At 42.1% G+C, this 14,039-nt stretch overlaps 1 pseudogene; it reads left to right on the top strand.

The window, feature by feature from the left end:
• The first annotated feature begins 9,057 nt into the window (after positions 1-9,057).
• On the top strand, positions 9,058-9,667 carry LOC123955026 (annotated as a pseudogene).
• Positions 9,668-14,039: the final 4,372 nt, after the last annotated feature.

The following is a 14,039-nucleotide window of genomic DNA, read 5'->3' as shown; positions in this document are numbered from 1 at the left end:
ACAATGAAGACTGAAATGACTGACACATTTAAACAGTTGTGGTCAGACTGCAAAGCTGAGCAGCCCTAAAATAGCTTGCATGCAAACTTGATAGACTATTTTCAACTCCTTGCTTGTTTATGAGAGTATGTAGTTTTCATAAAAGTACACAGCAGGTTCTATGATGATTATATTCCAAATGCCATACTCTAAACTCTTGGATTTCTACAATTCACCCATAGGATTTTGTTAAGTATATATAACAGCAAAAAAAAAAAAAAAAAAAAAAAATTAGAAAAAGACTATTTCTAACAGAAAATTATTCTAAAATTATTCTACAAGAGTATTGAAGGTAATATATGTGAAATGCTTAGTACATTCAACCCTTCATTCATTCAACAAATTTTTACTGAGTATCTATTAGGCATTAGAAATTCAGTGATGCATAAATGTCCTTGCCCTCTGGAAACATACACTTTCAGAGGTGAACAAGAGAGGGCAGACAAATAAACAGTAAATAATTAAACTAATAAATATAATTTATATAACGAAAATTACGGTGAGTTTTCAAAGCTAACATAAAGAAATGAAATGCAAGATGACAAAGCTGAGGAGGTGGGAAGACAAAGTGAGATGGCGCTTTGCACTTTACAGAGCCTATCATTTCCAAGATCTATGCAGCCCGCCCCCACCCAGCGTGCACACACGGTACACCGTCACGCATAAACACTCCCCTTTTCTGATGACCCCAAGACATAGCTCAGTATCATGAGACTAGAAAACTCTACTTTGTGTTTTTTCTTTAAGATTTTATTTATTTATTTGAGAGAGAGAGAGTGAGAGAGGAAGGGTAGAAGGAGAAGCCAATTCCCTGCCGAGCAGGAAGCCTTATGCGGGACTTGATCTGACCTCCAGGGATCATGCCTTGAGCTGAAAGCAGATGCTTCACCAACTGAGCCACCCACATGGCCCTAGAAAACCCTACTTTAAAGAAACTGCAGGCAACAGGCCCTCCTAGCTGCCCCAAATGATACTTAGTTACTGGAAGTGCAGCTTGACATTTTTTTTCCACTCACCATTTTAACCTCTGGTAGCACATTAACCAAAACAAAACAAAACAAAACCACTGAACAAAGAGCATTTGAGAGAAAGCATAGCAAAGAGCATTTGAGAGAAAGCGTAGCTGACTTTAAACACACAGAGAGGGACAACTTGGAGGTAGAGGAGGAGCGCCGGCACTCACCACATAGAATACGCCATTCACGCTCTCCACTGAAATTCGCTACCCGTTCACTGCCAATTTGGAGGGCATGGAATCCACTCTCCCCTGGTTAGAAGTAATCTAACTCTACTTCTCAGGGCAGTCCTCACCAACTCAAAAGAAAGTAGATAAATCTTGTCTGGGAACTTGCACCTGGAGGCTGCTTTCGACAAGTCTCTGGGAAAAGAAGGTTCAGGAAGCCGGGCAATGGGGATCACACCAACTGCACACATCTCACCAGGGCTGGGAGGGTGAGGAGGAGGGGCAACTTCTGGCTTTGACTCCCACACACTCCCACCTGTGGTGCTTGAATACATGGATGACCAAGGTAGTCTAGTTGTCTCGCATGAAAACCAAGAGTCACGTTGTAGTTCTGTAACTCTGCCCCAAGAAACAGGTCTTAATTTTTTATTTTGGCAAAACTTCAGATAAAATGAAGTCACAGAAAAGAGCTCAAAGATGCCATAGATTTTCATTGGCTCTTTCTGGCCATAGCTTAAAGAGATACCCACGAGGCCTCCTTAATTGGACTCACTTGGGATGATTGAAGCTTAAAGAGGAAGCAAATGAGTAACAGGTTTAGTTTTTGTTTTTAAATAATATGCAGTCACCAAGAAGAACTGCAATTCAATTTAATCCCCTTAATTACCTGGAGGCCTTGTTAAAAGTGAGATTTATCCAGAACCCTCGGGTTCTTATATGGTCTGGTAAATCCACTGATAGAAAGATACAAAAACCATGTCTTCACTCTAAGAAATAAATGCCAAAGTGTGATATTTGGGGCTTTGACACTTAGTGGGAGAGGTCCTGGGACAGCCCCCGACCTCACTCCTCGACAGGCTTTTGATTCAATCCGTGTGAGACAAGCATTGCGGGTGGAGAGTGCTGATGATGCAACTGCCACTGATGTAAACGTATGCTGGTCATTTGTAGGCTATGCATACAGCCCGGGTTGGTTTACAGACAACCAAAGACCAAAAATTAATGTATAGCTGTGGGATAAAAATATAATTAAGAAGATTTTTTAGATCTGTCATTCCCAAGCACAGCAGCCACCCCAGCGGTGTCTGGCTTACAGTTGCCAAGGATCTGCTGCTTGTGTCTTGGGCCGTGTGGGTGGGCGTTAAGGATCCCATATGGTACGATGCTCATTTCTGCATTCGAAGCAGACAGCAGGTGGACTGCCTTCCGACCGCCTAACAGGCAAAACCGCTACAAATTCCAAAATTTGGTGGGCAATGTAAAGCCTTGAGTGGAAGGGCACTGAAGGAGAAATTAGCACTTCCTATATGATGATGATGTGATGTGATGATGAGAACACTCTAATGGTAGAGTATTTGAGATTATTAAATAAATGTATTTCTAGTCACAGTTAACTCTAGCTCCCGACTGACTTATCACTGTCATACCAAGAACCACATAGTGTAAAGATTACCTTTCTGGGGTGCCTGGGTGGCTCAGTGGGTTAAGCCTCTGCCTTCAGCTCAGGCCATGATCTCGGGGTCCTGGGACTGAGCCCCGCATCAGGCTCTCTGCTCATTGGGAAGCCTGCTTCCCCATCTCTCTCTGCCTGCCTTTCTGCCCACTTGTGATTTCTCTCTCTGTGTCACATAAATAAAATCTTTTAAAAAATTTTCCTTTCTGCCATTCAATTGAGCAAGGAGGTTGAGTGGCATAAATGCAGTCCCCGTAGAAAAGAGGAGGAAGGAGAAAGCCTGTTCTTCTCAGTACCTGGAAATCAGGGGTAAGAGTGGGGAAGCAAAGTAAACTATTTGCCATGTGAACAGACTGGTCTGGGAGCAAAAGATTATTATATAGGTTGGACTAAAAAACCAAAATCAAACGAAGTTTTTGACACACTCCCCAACTGGAATATTAGAATGAGACCTCTATGCAAAGGACTCTGCCAACCTCTGGCAAAGTGTTCAAATGGGTGGGTTGAGTGAAAGTAGAAGAAAAGACAGTGCTCCTTGTTCCCTACAGTGTGCGCATGGTGTGCAAATAATCCAGAAAGATGGGACACCTGGGTGGCTTAGTTGGTTAAGCGTCTGCTTTTGGCTCAAGTCATGATTCCAGGGTCCTGGGATTGAGTCCTGGATCTGGCTCCCAGCTCAGCACAGAGCCTGCTTCTCCTTCTGCCCCTTCCCTCTACTCATGCTCTCTCACTCTCTCTCAAATAAATAAATAAAATCTTTAAAAAAAAAAAAAAAAGAGCACTAGGAGTATCTTTTGTTCTAATGTTTGGTCTTTGGTCTTTGACCCGATACCTAACACAGGGCTCCTAAATCCCTTGGAATTTTCTAGGTGAATGTCTTTTGTTCTAACGAGGTGACTCTTGATGGGCTCTTGAATGGGTAGTTCATCACCAGAAAGACCAAGCCATGATAAGAAGCTTAGAATTTTGTGTCCCACCCCACTTTCTCCAGATAGGGGAGATGAGCTGAAAATGGAGTTAATGATCAATCATTCCTCACCTGGGGAAGCCTCCATAAAAATCCCAAAAGCATGGGGTGTGAAGAGCACATAGAGGTCCTGGAAGAGTGGCTGGCCAGAGAGGGCATGGAAACGCCATGCTCCTTCCCACATACCTTGTCCTACACATGCCTCTCCTTCATCTGGATGTCCATCTGCATCTTTTATCATATCCTTTTATAATAAACTGGTAACCAGGAAGTAAACTGTTTTCCTGAGTTCTGTGAACCACTCTAGCAAATTAATTGAACCCAAGGAGGGGGCTGTGAGAACTTCTGGTTTGGAGCGGGTGGGTCAAGTACAGGTGACAACCTGGGCTTTCGAGTGGTGTGTGAGGCAGTGTCGGGACAGTTGCAGGGCTGAGCCCTTAACCTGTAAGATCTGATTCTACCTCCAGGTGGATAGTGTCCCAGCTAGTTAAATTATAGGACATCCAGGTGATGTTGAGAGAACTGCTTGGTGAAGGAAAACTCCCACACAGCTGTGGCAGAGGTGTTGTGAGTCAGGCAGCAACCTGAGAGGAAAAAAGAATCGTAAGAGGAAGACAGGTTTTCTTTATACCTCCTTTGGGAAAATATAAGGGAAGGGGGGCAATAGCTCCATTATGAAGATGGATTTTTGACTGGCTAAATACTTCCTTGGAAGTCTTTCAAAACCAGAAGACAGTAACGTGGTTTCTTCCACCCCCTCAAAACAGCCCTCTGCTATCTAGCAGTGGTTATGAGAAAGATCTCTTACAGAAAGTAAAGAAACTATATTTTCTTTGCACATCTAGGTGCAATGTACAAATCACTGTATAATAAGTACTATTATCATCCCCCCCTTTTACAGGTGAAGACATTGAGGGATAGAAAGAGTAAGTACATTTCTCAAAGTCAGTGGTGGGGTGAGGATTTGAAGTCAAGCACTCAAGATGTAGAACCCACACTCTTAACCCCTAGACTGTGTATTCTCAAACACCTTTCTCTTGTATGTTACACATTTTAAAGAGCTTCCTACATAGGTGACTATTAATTTGACCAAGAACAATTCTGAAATTACATTGATGACAAAAGAACTTATTTATATAAATTGTGCGTATATTCTTATACATAGAGAATTATCTTTCATGATATTCACAAGGAGATGGAGAATTGTTGACCCTGGGTTGTAGAACTTGGAAAGATTTTTAAATTTTTCTTTATTCTTTCCTGTTTAATTAAATTTTTTATAAGATTATGGCTTTGCTTTACAAGTAGAAAATACAGTGAGGCTTGTATTAATCAGGAGAGAATTGGCTTCACTACAATAATAAATCTCAAAAACTCAGTGGCTTAACACATGCAATTTTCTTTTCTGCTGCAGATTTGGCAGCTTCCTTTTGAATCATAACTCAGCAATTGGATCTACTTCTTACAGTTCCATCACTTCAACCCTTGGTTTCTAGAGTCATAGAGGTAAAGGATAAAGGAGAATAAAGAATTTATACCTGCTCTTAAATGCCTCCATTGGCCCAGAACCGGTCATGTGACCTCACTTAAACTATAAGGGGGTGGGAAGTGTAGTCTATCCTGTGTCCCTGAAGGAAGGAACTGGACAAAGGAAACACAAGTAGTCTCTATCATAATGTGAATGCCATTGTAAGAACTTAATAAAAGAGCATGGCCTCCAGAGTCTGGCTGCCTGGGCTTGTATCCCACCTTAGGCACTGACTGACTATGTCACTTTGAGCAAGTTACTCAACTTCATTGTGCCTATTTCCTCATCTGTCCAATGAGGAAAGCGGTATTGCTGTGCAGCTTAGATGAGGTTGTATGTTGACAAGCACAGTAGATTGTTCACAGAGATGACTACGCCTGCCCATCTGCACCATGATTTTTCCTCTCCCTCCATAAAAGCATACAGTTTATTACCCTACCCTTGGATCTGGGTCCACCTATAATTTGCTTTGATAGGTAGAATGTCATGGGAGTGATATGTGGCATTTCTAAGCTTAGAATCCAATGATCCTTGCAGCTTCTGCTCTTACTTCTTGGAATTCTGCCCTGGAACCTCTAGATGAAGAAGCCTGGCCTGGCTACTAGAGGATAAGAGGTCCGTGAAGGAGAGACAATCTGTCCTAGTGGCGGGCCCTTATACCCAGCGGCTAACAGCTACCACCAATTGCCAGACATAGGAGAGGGGACAAGTTAGGCTATCAGAGCTGCCAGATTAATTTGCAGCCACATAACCACCGGCAAGAAAAGCAGAAAAACCGTTCAGTGAAGTCCATCCCAAATTGCTGACTCACAGAATCATGAGTAAATAAATGGTGGTTGTTTTAAGCTACTAAGTTTAGCCCAGTGTCACAGCTTCATCACACTGCTTAACACAGCACCTGGCACATAGTAAGTACTGAATAAATGTCAAATGGTGTTATGACTTCTTCATCTAATTTTAATCTCATAATATTTATAAAAGGCAGCAGAGATTTCTAATCTCATTTCATAGGTGAGGAAATGAAGGCCCAAAGGTGGTAAATAATTTGTCTGGTATCACAGAGTCCTTAAGGAGTCAACTGAGCATTTCAGATTCGACCTTGTAAATCCTTCTCCAGTGGAGGCCTATTCTCCACAAATAAATCCTTTTATGAATAGGAATAGGAACCACAGTGGAATATCTGCTCCTACGGTTTTTAATTTACTAATTTCCCAGTAAAGCGCATCATCAGGCACCCAGTGCCCTAGTATTTCTTTTTTATTTTATGATTTTGTTTATTTATTTGAGAGCGGGCACAAGCCGGGGAGGGACCAGAGAGAGAAGCAGACTCCCCACTGTGCAGGAAGCCCAACAGGGGGCTGGATCCCAGGGCCCTCGGATCATGACCTGAGCTGAAGACAGACTCTTAACCAACTGAGCCACCCAGGCACCCCCCAAGTATTTCTTGTTAATGACCTTTAGTACCTGTAGCATCAAGTTGAACTTTAGAGAAAAGTAATTTTTTTAATGGCAAAAAAAAAATCCTAGTTGTTGTTTTGTTTTGTTTGTTCTGTTTTGTTTTGTTGAAGACTTGAAAAAGATGATCTCTTTGAAATCAGAAATGAGATTTGTAGGGCATCCATCAACAGTGATCAAAATTCCCTGAGAATGAGTTCTACTAATTTAGTGATAGACCCCACTGACCTGTCAATCACAAGTATCTACAACTTTCAAAATCTACTAGTTCCTCACCAATATCTGCAACCATATTTTTGGTCATGCATGTATCTCCATGATTTTTAAAAGTTCTTGCTCTCTCCCAGTTGAAGGATGAATTTTTTTTTTAAGATTTTATTTATTTATTTGACAGACAGAGATCACAAGTAGGCAGAGAGGCAGGCAGAGAGAGTGAGAGGGAAGCAGGCTCCCTGCCGAGCAGAGAGCCCGATGCGGGACTCGATCCCAGGATCCTGAGATCATGACCTGAGCCGAAGGCAGCGGCTCAAACCACTGAGCCACCCAAGTGCCCCTGAAGGATGAGTTCTATTCCATTGAGCCAACAGAGATCTATTTCTTCCACATATAAATATTTCTCTTTTTTTATTAAATATTTTATTTATTTATTTGACAGAGATCACAAGTAGGCAGAGAGGCAGGCAGAGAGAGAGGAGGAAGCAGGCTCCCCACGGAGCAGAGAGCCCTATGCGGGGCTCGATCCCAGGAGCCTGGGATGACGACCTGAGCCGAAGGCAGAGGCTTTAACCCACTGAACCACCCAGGCGCCCCCACATGTAAATATTTCTAATCCTCCTAACTTTGTCAAAGTAGACCTGTAAATATAGCTAATTCATCTCTTCCATTCATTCCCTCATAAACAATTCTTTGGGAAGTCCTATGGACTTTACCTTCCAACTCTACCCCAAGTACAACGCTGCTCACTATCTCGGCTATTACAACCCCTTGTCTAAGATATCAATGTCTTTAACTTGAACTAGCTGTAGCCTCTAACTGCTTCCACTCTCTCTAGAACAGTAACTTTTTGCAATGATGGAAATGTTCTATGCCTACACTTCCAGTGGAAGTATTCTATGCCTACACTTCCAATACAGCTGCCAGTAATCACATGTAGCTATTTGAAATGTATCTGGTGTAACTTGGGAACTAAATTTTAGTTCATTTTAATTGATTTAAATTTGAATAACCACATAAGTCTAGTGGCTACTATATTGGATGACACAGATAAAGGGCATGAGTCTAATTATGTAACTTGCCTGTTGAAAATCCTCCACTACAATTAAGATAAAATACAAAGTTTCTACCTGGCTTACAAGGTCTCTCGTGGTCTGGCCTACCTACTCTCTTCCCCTAGCTCAGTGCAAGGACCTTCTTCATGTCTCTTGAATACATCAAATTCAGCCTCTCTGACATCTGTTCTTCCTTCTTCAGCGGGTCTTCACATAATTGACTCCTTCTTCTCATTCCGTTCTCACTACTCAAAAGTTACTTCTTCAGAGAATTTTCTCTAGCCATCAACCCTAAAGTCCGCCCTAAATCCTATTCTATTCAACACATTATAAATCACATGTTTAAAGCATTTATCATTAGCTGGAACCATCTCACCAGGGTACTTATTTCCACATAATTGTTTCTAGCTTTGATTGTGTCCTCCACCAGAAAAAAAAGGGCTACCAAATGCAAAGACTTGGCTTATTTATCACTATCCTAGTGTCTTGATGAATCAGGGAATCTGGGCTCTTGAGGTGAGAGCCCAATGATAATACCAGTGGCATAGTGTTTCTTTGACTATTACATGTTGAGGGTATTACATGTTGTTTTTCCTATGACTTAGCACTTACTGAGTGCAACCAGCATGTCCTGAAAAAACAAAAACAAAAACACGACCTGTGGACGAGCTTAGACCTACTCTGAGAAGGTCGGAGAGCTACTGAAAGCATTTAGCCTTTCTTTCTCTTCCTCCGTAAGATTCTGACTGTCTCTTCTAACTAGTGGCCAAAGAAAAACCTCTGGTGAGAATGAAATCATGAGCAGTCTCCCACTTTCTCTCATCTCTCGGAACACAGTGAATGTGAATGAAAGATCTCAGGAAGAAGTTTCAAAAGCTTGCTGCTCAGTCACCAACCTTTGAGAGAAGCTATGGATTGATGGCTGCCTGTGAGGAGGTCTCCAGAAACTGCAGCAACTTTCCAGGTAAGCTCATGATGCTGGTAATGAGACGCTGCTGACACCCACAGCTGCGTCTGAGCTCTAACCCCGGTACTGACTCCCCTGGAAGCTCTCTGATTTCCTGGAGGATCTTTCACAGGGACATACCACACTTACCAAACTTTTCCTCATCTAAAAAACCCAGAGTAGGGCACAGAGGGTGGTCACAGCGGTCGCAGTGGACAATGGCAGGTGGCAATGGCAGGACTTTGGCTACCAGAGTGTTTAGCCTAATTGGCAAGTGAGCAATTTCCACCTCAGTGTGTGTTGGAGCACATGGAGATGTCATGAAGAGTGAAAACTATGCTCTCCTGAATTACATTGACTGGCGTGACTATTCTCTGCCTTATGTGGCCCACGCCAAGAATTTCTCTGCCAGCCAGAAGGAGAAGAGGTCTTGTAAGAGAAGGAGAAGGGTCCCTGGAGTGGCCTCTCCATTGATGAAAAAGTTGAATGGGACTGCATCAAGTTCAAGGAGAGCTTTACTGAAATGAAGAGGAACACGAATGAGTAGAAGGCAGTTGCGGGCAAAACCATGTTCTTTATCGGCTTCGCCACTCTGATTTTGATTTGGGGGAAGCACTATGTGTAGGGCCCCATCCTGCACACCTTTGAAGAGGAGTGGGTGGCCAAGCCACCAAGAGGATGCTCGACACAAAGGTCAGCCTGATTCAGGGCTTCTCAGCCAAGTGGGACTACGACAAGGATGAGTAGAAGAACTAGGAGTCCACCACTCACTCATCTGAACCTCACCTTGTTCTGCCACCTCCACGCCGCTCAGCGTCTTCACTGGAAACCCTTGTGTTGTAGCGCCAGTGCTAATAAATGAGCAGTCTGTGTGGGGAAAAAAAAAAACAAAATCCCAGACTAAAGATGAAACAAAATAAAGCCTAGCAATTTGGTATTTTAGTCATGTTCTTTCATGTGTCAGTACCTATAAGGCAGGTTCACACAGAGTGGTCATGAACTGGTTAAACAGCAGAATTCCTGACTTCTTCTGTAGTCAGCGAGAAATGTCTGAGAGAGTTTCACAGAATTAGGATTTTGGTGCAGAGAGGAAAACGTTTCAAGTCAAGGGTTCATTCACTCATTCATCAACACCTCCATTCATTCATTTCCTGCAATAAAGATTTAGGAAGCTCCTGCTATGTGTCAATAACTGCAGAGCTGTGGGGAAACAGAGATGAAAGCGAGGTAACCAGTGGTTTTTGACCTGAGACAATTCTCTACCACATTTTTGATAAGAGACCAGCCCTTCCCCAGCATGGCAGCATTGGCCAACTGCAGTGCTCCATTCCCCCGGCCTTAGTGACTTGCCTTTCAAGAATTTTCTTCTGGGACTAATAGCAAAGACTGTCATTTACCTCTGGGGACACCATTGTGAAAACCTAGTACCATCATAGCCAGACGATTCATCATGTGGGGGAACAATGCCTACAGTAGGAGTGAAGGAAGCCACTACACAGACTGAAGGCGTGTGAGGGATAAAGGAAGAGAAGAAGAGAGAAGAGTAGAGAGAGGAAGGAAGAGAGGGAAAGAGTAATGGGAGTAAGAGTAAGACCACTTGGTATTATTTTCTGCCTGGATCGTCATGCCAGATACCAGCACCATCCCTCCCTTTAAAAAAAAATCAATTTCATAATCCTCAGATAATCAATACTGTCCTCCTCCCATACCTACTTTTTCTTTTTTCTTACAATGATTTCAATTACCTGCAATGGAGAGAATTTAGATGAAACCAGAGAATTTGAGGAGGTCCCTGTAGTAGCAGAGCAATCATATTTATAACCATGAAACAAATGTGATGTAGGCAGAAATACAATATACAGTCATGGCAGAAAAGGGAGAAGGATCAGCTCTGCCTGGGTGATCCCAGAGGCCCCAGAGGCCAGGGCTTGGTTTATTCTTTTTGGGGGCATGTTGCCTTGTACTCAGTAAATGCTAAGTCATTGAAAAAACCTCATGCAGTTGTCCTGTCTCTCAAGAAAGACTTTGTGACACTGAAGTCAAGTCTGGAAGAGCATATGGCTGCCAAGCTGAGAAACTGGGGAAAGGCAAACGGAATAGTATTAGAAAAAAATAGACCTGATAAAAAAAGAAAGAGAGAGAAAAGAAAGAAAAAAATATGTATTTATATATCTTTAAAAAAAAAAAGGAAGAGAAAAAAGAAAAAAAAAGACCTATGGTTCACTAAATGGTACCCTTGGTATGGCAGATTCCTCGCTATGACCAATTCTTTGCTACTCCTAGTGAGAGGTGGGATCTAATTCCTCCACCCTGGATTGGCCTTAGTGACTTGCCTCATTAATAAAATACTGTAGAAATTATATTCTGGGATTCTTAGGTCATAAACAGTTATTGTTTTATGTCACTTGGTTTTGAGATGGTTTGTTATGTAGCAATACATAAGCAAACAACATAACCAAAGCAATGAGCGTAAGAGGAGAGTAGTTTTTGTGTTGGAGATAAGGCCTCAAAAATTGTCAGATCCTAGAGGGACATGCAAAGAGCTGGATTTTATCTTTTAAGTATTGAGGATCCATTAAATACTTGCATTCGAGCATAATCATTCCGATGATATAATGGAGACTGGATTGGAAGGGAACCATTCTAGAATTGGTGTAGATAACTAGTCATCTAGGCATGAGATGTGAGGACCTGCCCTGAGATATCAGCAAGGGGGAATGAGAGAAGAATTGGTTACATTCATGACCGATTGGGGGCAATGGGCACTGTTTGAATGAGAAACATAAAGGAGAGAGGTAAATATCAAGGCTTGGATGACTGAAATGGACATTACCAGGTTAGAGACTATACAAGGATGAAATGATTTGGACAGAGTGATTAGGAGTTCAGTTTTTGACACAATGAACTTGGGAAATCTGAACAGAGATATCTACTAAACACTTAAACACTAAACAGTTGCAGTAAATGATTATTCATATGTTTTGTTTAGCATCTGTCTCCCTGCTAGATTTTAAGCAGAGACTATTTTTGTCTTATTGACCTTTAAATACCCAACACCTGACAGTGTGTCTAGAACTCAGCCAATCTTCAATGAGTGTTTGTTAAATTAACGAATGAATGAAATGATGTCCAGCACAGTAGCTCTCAACTTCGGATAAATATAGGAATTACATGGACAGCTTTCAAAGCCACTGATGCCTGGATGTCAAAAAATACCATCAACCAACTGAAAGAGAACCCACAGCTTATAGGAAATATTTGCAAAACTCTATCTGGTAAGGAACTTGTATCCAGAATATGTAAAGAAATCTTATAACTCAATATTAACACAAATAACCTAATTTTAAAATAAGGAAACAGTTTCAACTATCATCTGTATGACAATGACTTCATCTGTAATCCAGTCCAGATCTTTCTCTTGAGCTCTAGCCTCTTATGTCCAACCTTGCAGGCTATCTCCAGTAGGATGGCTGATAGGACTCCAAAGATCCAAAGATCCAAAACTGAATCCAAACTCCAAAGATCCAAAACTGAATTCATTATGGGCTTCCACCCAACTGTCCAACTCCTAACCTTGAACGTTATCTTCTGTGCCATCCCTTCTTTCATATGCTGTACGTAATCAGTGACTGAGTCCTACTCAGTTACTCTTAAAATGATCCAATTCTATCTAATGCCACTGCCTTTATCTGCCTCTGTGCAAAAACTCACCTTTTGTTCTTCCTTTTCACCTGGTAAACTTCTGCTGGTTGATCTTTGAGGTTCGACTCAGTCACCATGCCTTCATGAAAGACTTTCCTGATGTTCCCACCTCTACTCCATGAGGCTGAGGTGGTGTCACTTCTCTGTGTTTCTAGATACTCTGTTATCCTTTAAGACCCTCTTCAGCGCCTTATAATAGGTTATCTTTTTTATCAGTCTTCTCCACTAGACTAAAAGTTCCCTGAAGACAGAGAATGCGTTGTTCATTGTGGGCCCCCGTTACACATAGCATCCCTGCCTGCTACAAAGTCATTGTTGAACTCAACTTGAAGGATGACTGGAAGGCCACATTAGAGCATGCAGGAGCTCTTTTATAAAAGTTTACTCAAAGTGTGTTCCATGAAACACTATTTCCTTGGAACTAAGAGGAAATTAAGTTCTATGGTCAAATATATATGGGAAAAAACATTGTGTCTTCCTTTTAAAGATTATTGAATGGACACCTGGATGGCTTGGTTGGTTAAGCATCTGACTCCTGATCTCAGCTCAGGTCTTGATCTGAGGGTTGTTAGTTCAAGCCCCACATTGAGCTCCCCAATGTGGAGCCCACTTTAAAAAAAAAAAAAAGGATTATTGAAGATTCATAATGTTTTCTAACATATCAAATACTATGAGAAGTCTTGCAACACAGAAGTCCTTTTAATTTTGCTATCTGGTTTCCCAAGCAGATGGAACATGGGATCATTTTAATATGCTGTGGAATGAATAACCTATAGATTTCTTTTAGTTGGCAGATCAGTATATCTCACCCTTCTTTTGGAGAAGTTATTCCCCTCCCCCTACATTGGGATCAGCAATTTTTTTTCTGCAATGGTTCAGATAATAAATATATATACCTTTAAAAAAAATAGGGAGAGAGGTGGGGAAAGGGGCAGAGGGAGAGGTAGAGAATCTTTTTTTTTTTTCTTTAAGATTTTATTATTTATTTGTCAGAGGGAGAAAGAGAGAGAGAGAGAGCACAAGCAGTGGGAATGGCAGGCAGGGGGAGAAGCAGGCTCACTGCTGAGCAAGGAGCCTGATTCGGGACTTGATTCTAGGACTTGAGCCGAAGGTGGATGCTTAACCAACTGAGCCACCCAGGCATCCCGAGGCATAGAGAATCTTGAGCAGGCTCCTTGCCTAAAGTTGAGCCCAACGCAAGGCTCAATCTCACAGCCCTGAGGTCATGAGGAGCCCAAATCAAGGTTGGGTGCTTAACAGACTGAGCTACCCAGGAGCCCCAATATTTATACTTTTCTGACCACATATATCCCTGTTACATATTCTTCTTTGCTAGTACCCCACCCTACCCCCAGCTTTTTAAAAATGCAAAAATACTTCTCCGCTCAACGTGCACACACACACACACACACACACACACACACACATCAGGTGCCAGAGAGCTGTAATTGTAAACAACTGCCCTGAATCTACATGGTTATCATCTGGGCTACCACCC

The sequence above is a fragment of the Meles meles genome, chromosome 13 (assembly GCF_922984935.1).
Source record: "Meles meles chromosome 13, mMelMel3.1 paternal haplotype, whole genome shotgun sequence".
NCBI lineage: Eukaryota > Metazoa > Chordata > Mammalia > Carnivora > Mustelidae > Meles > Meles meles.
Note: the sequence above shows the minus strand (reverse complement) of the source record. Positions and strands in the feature narration are given on the sequence as shown.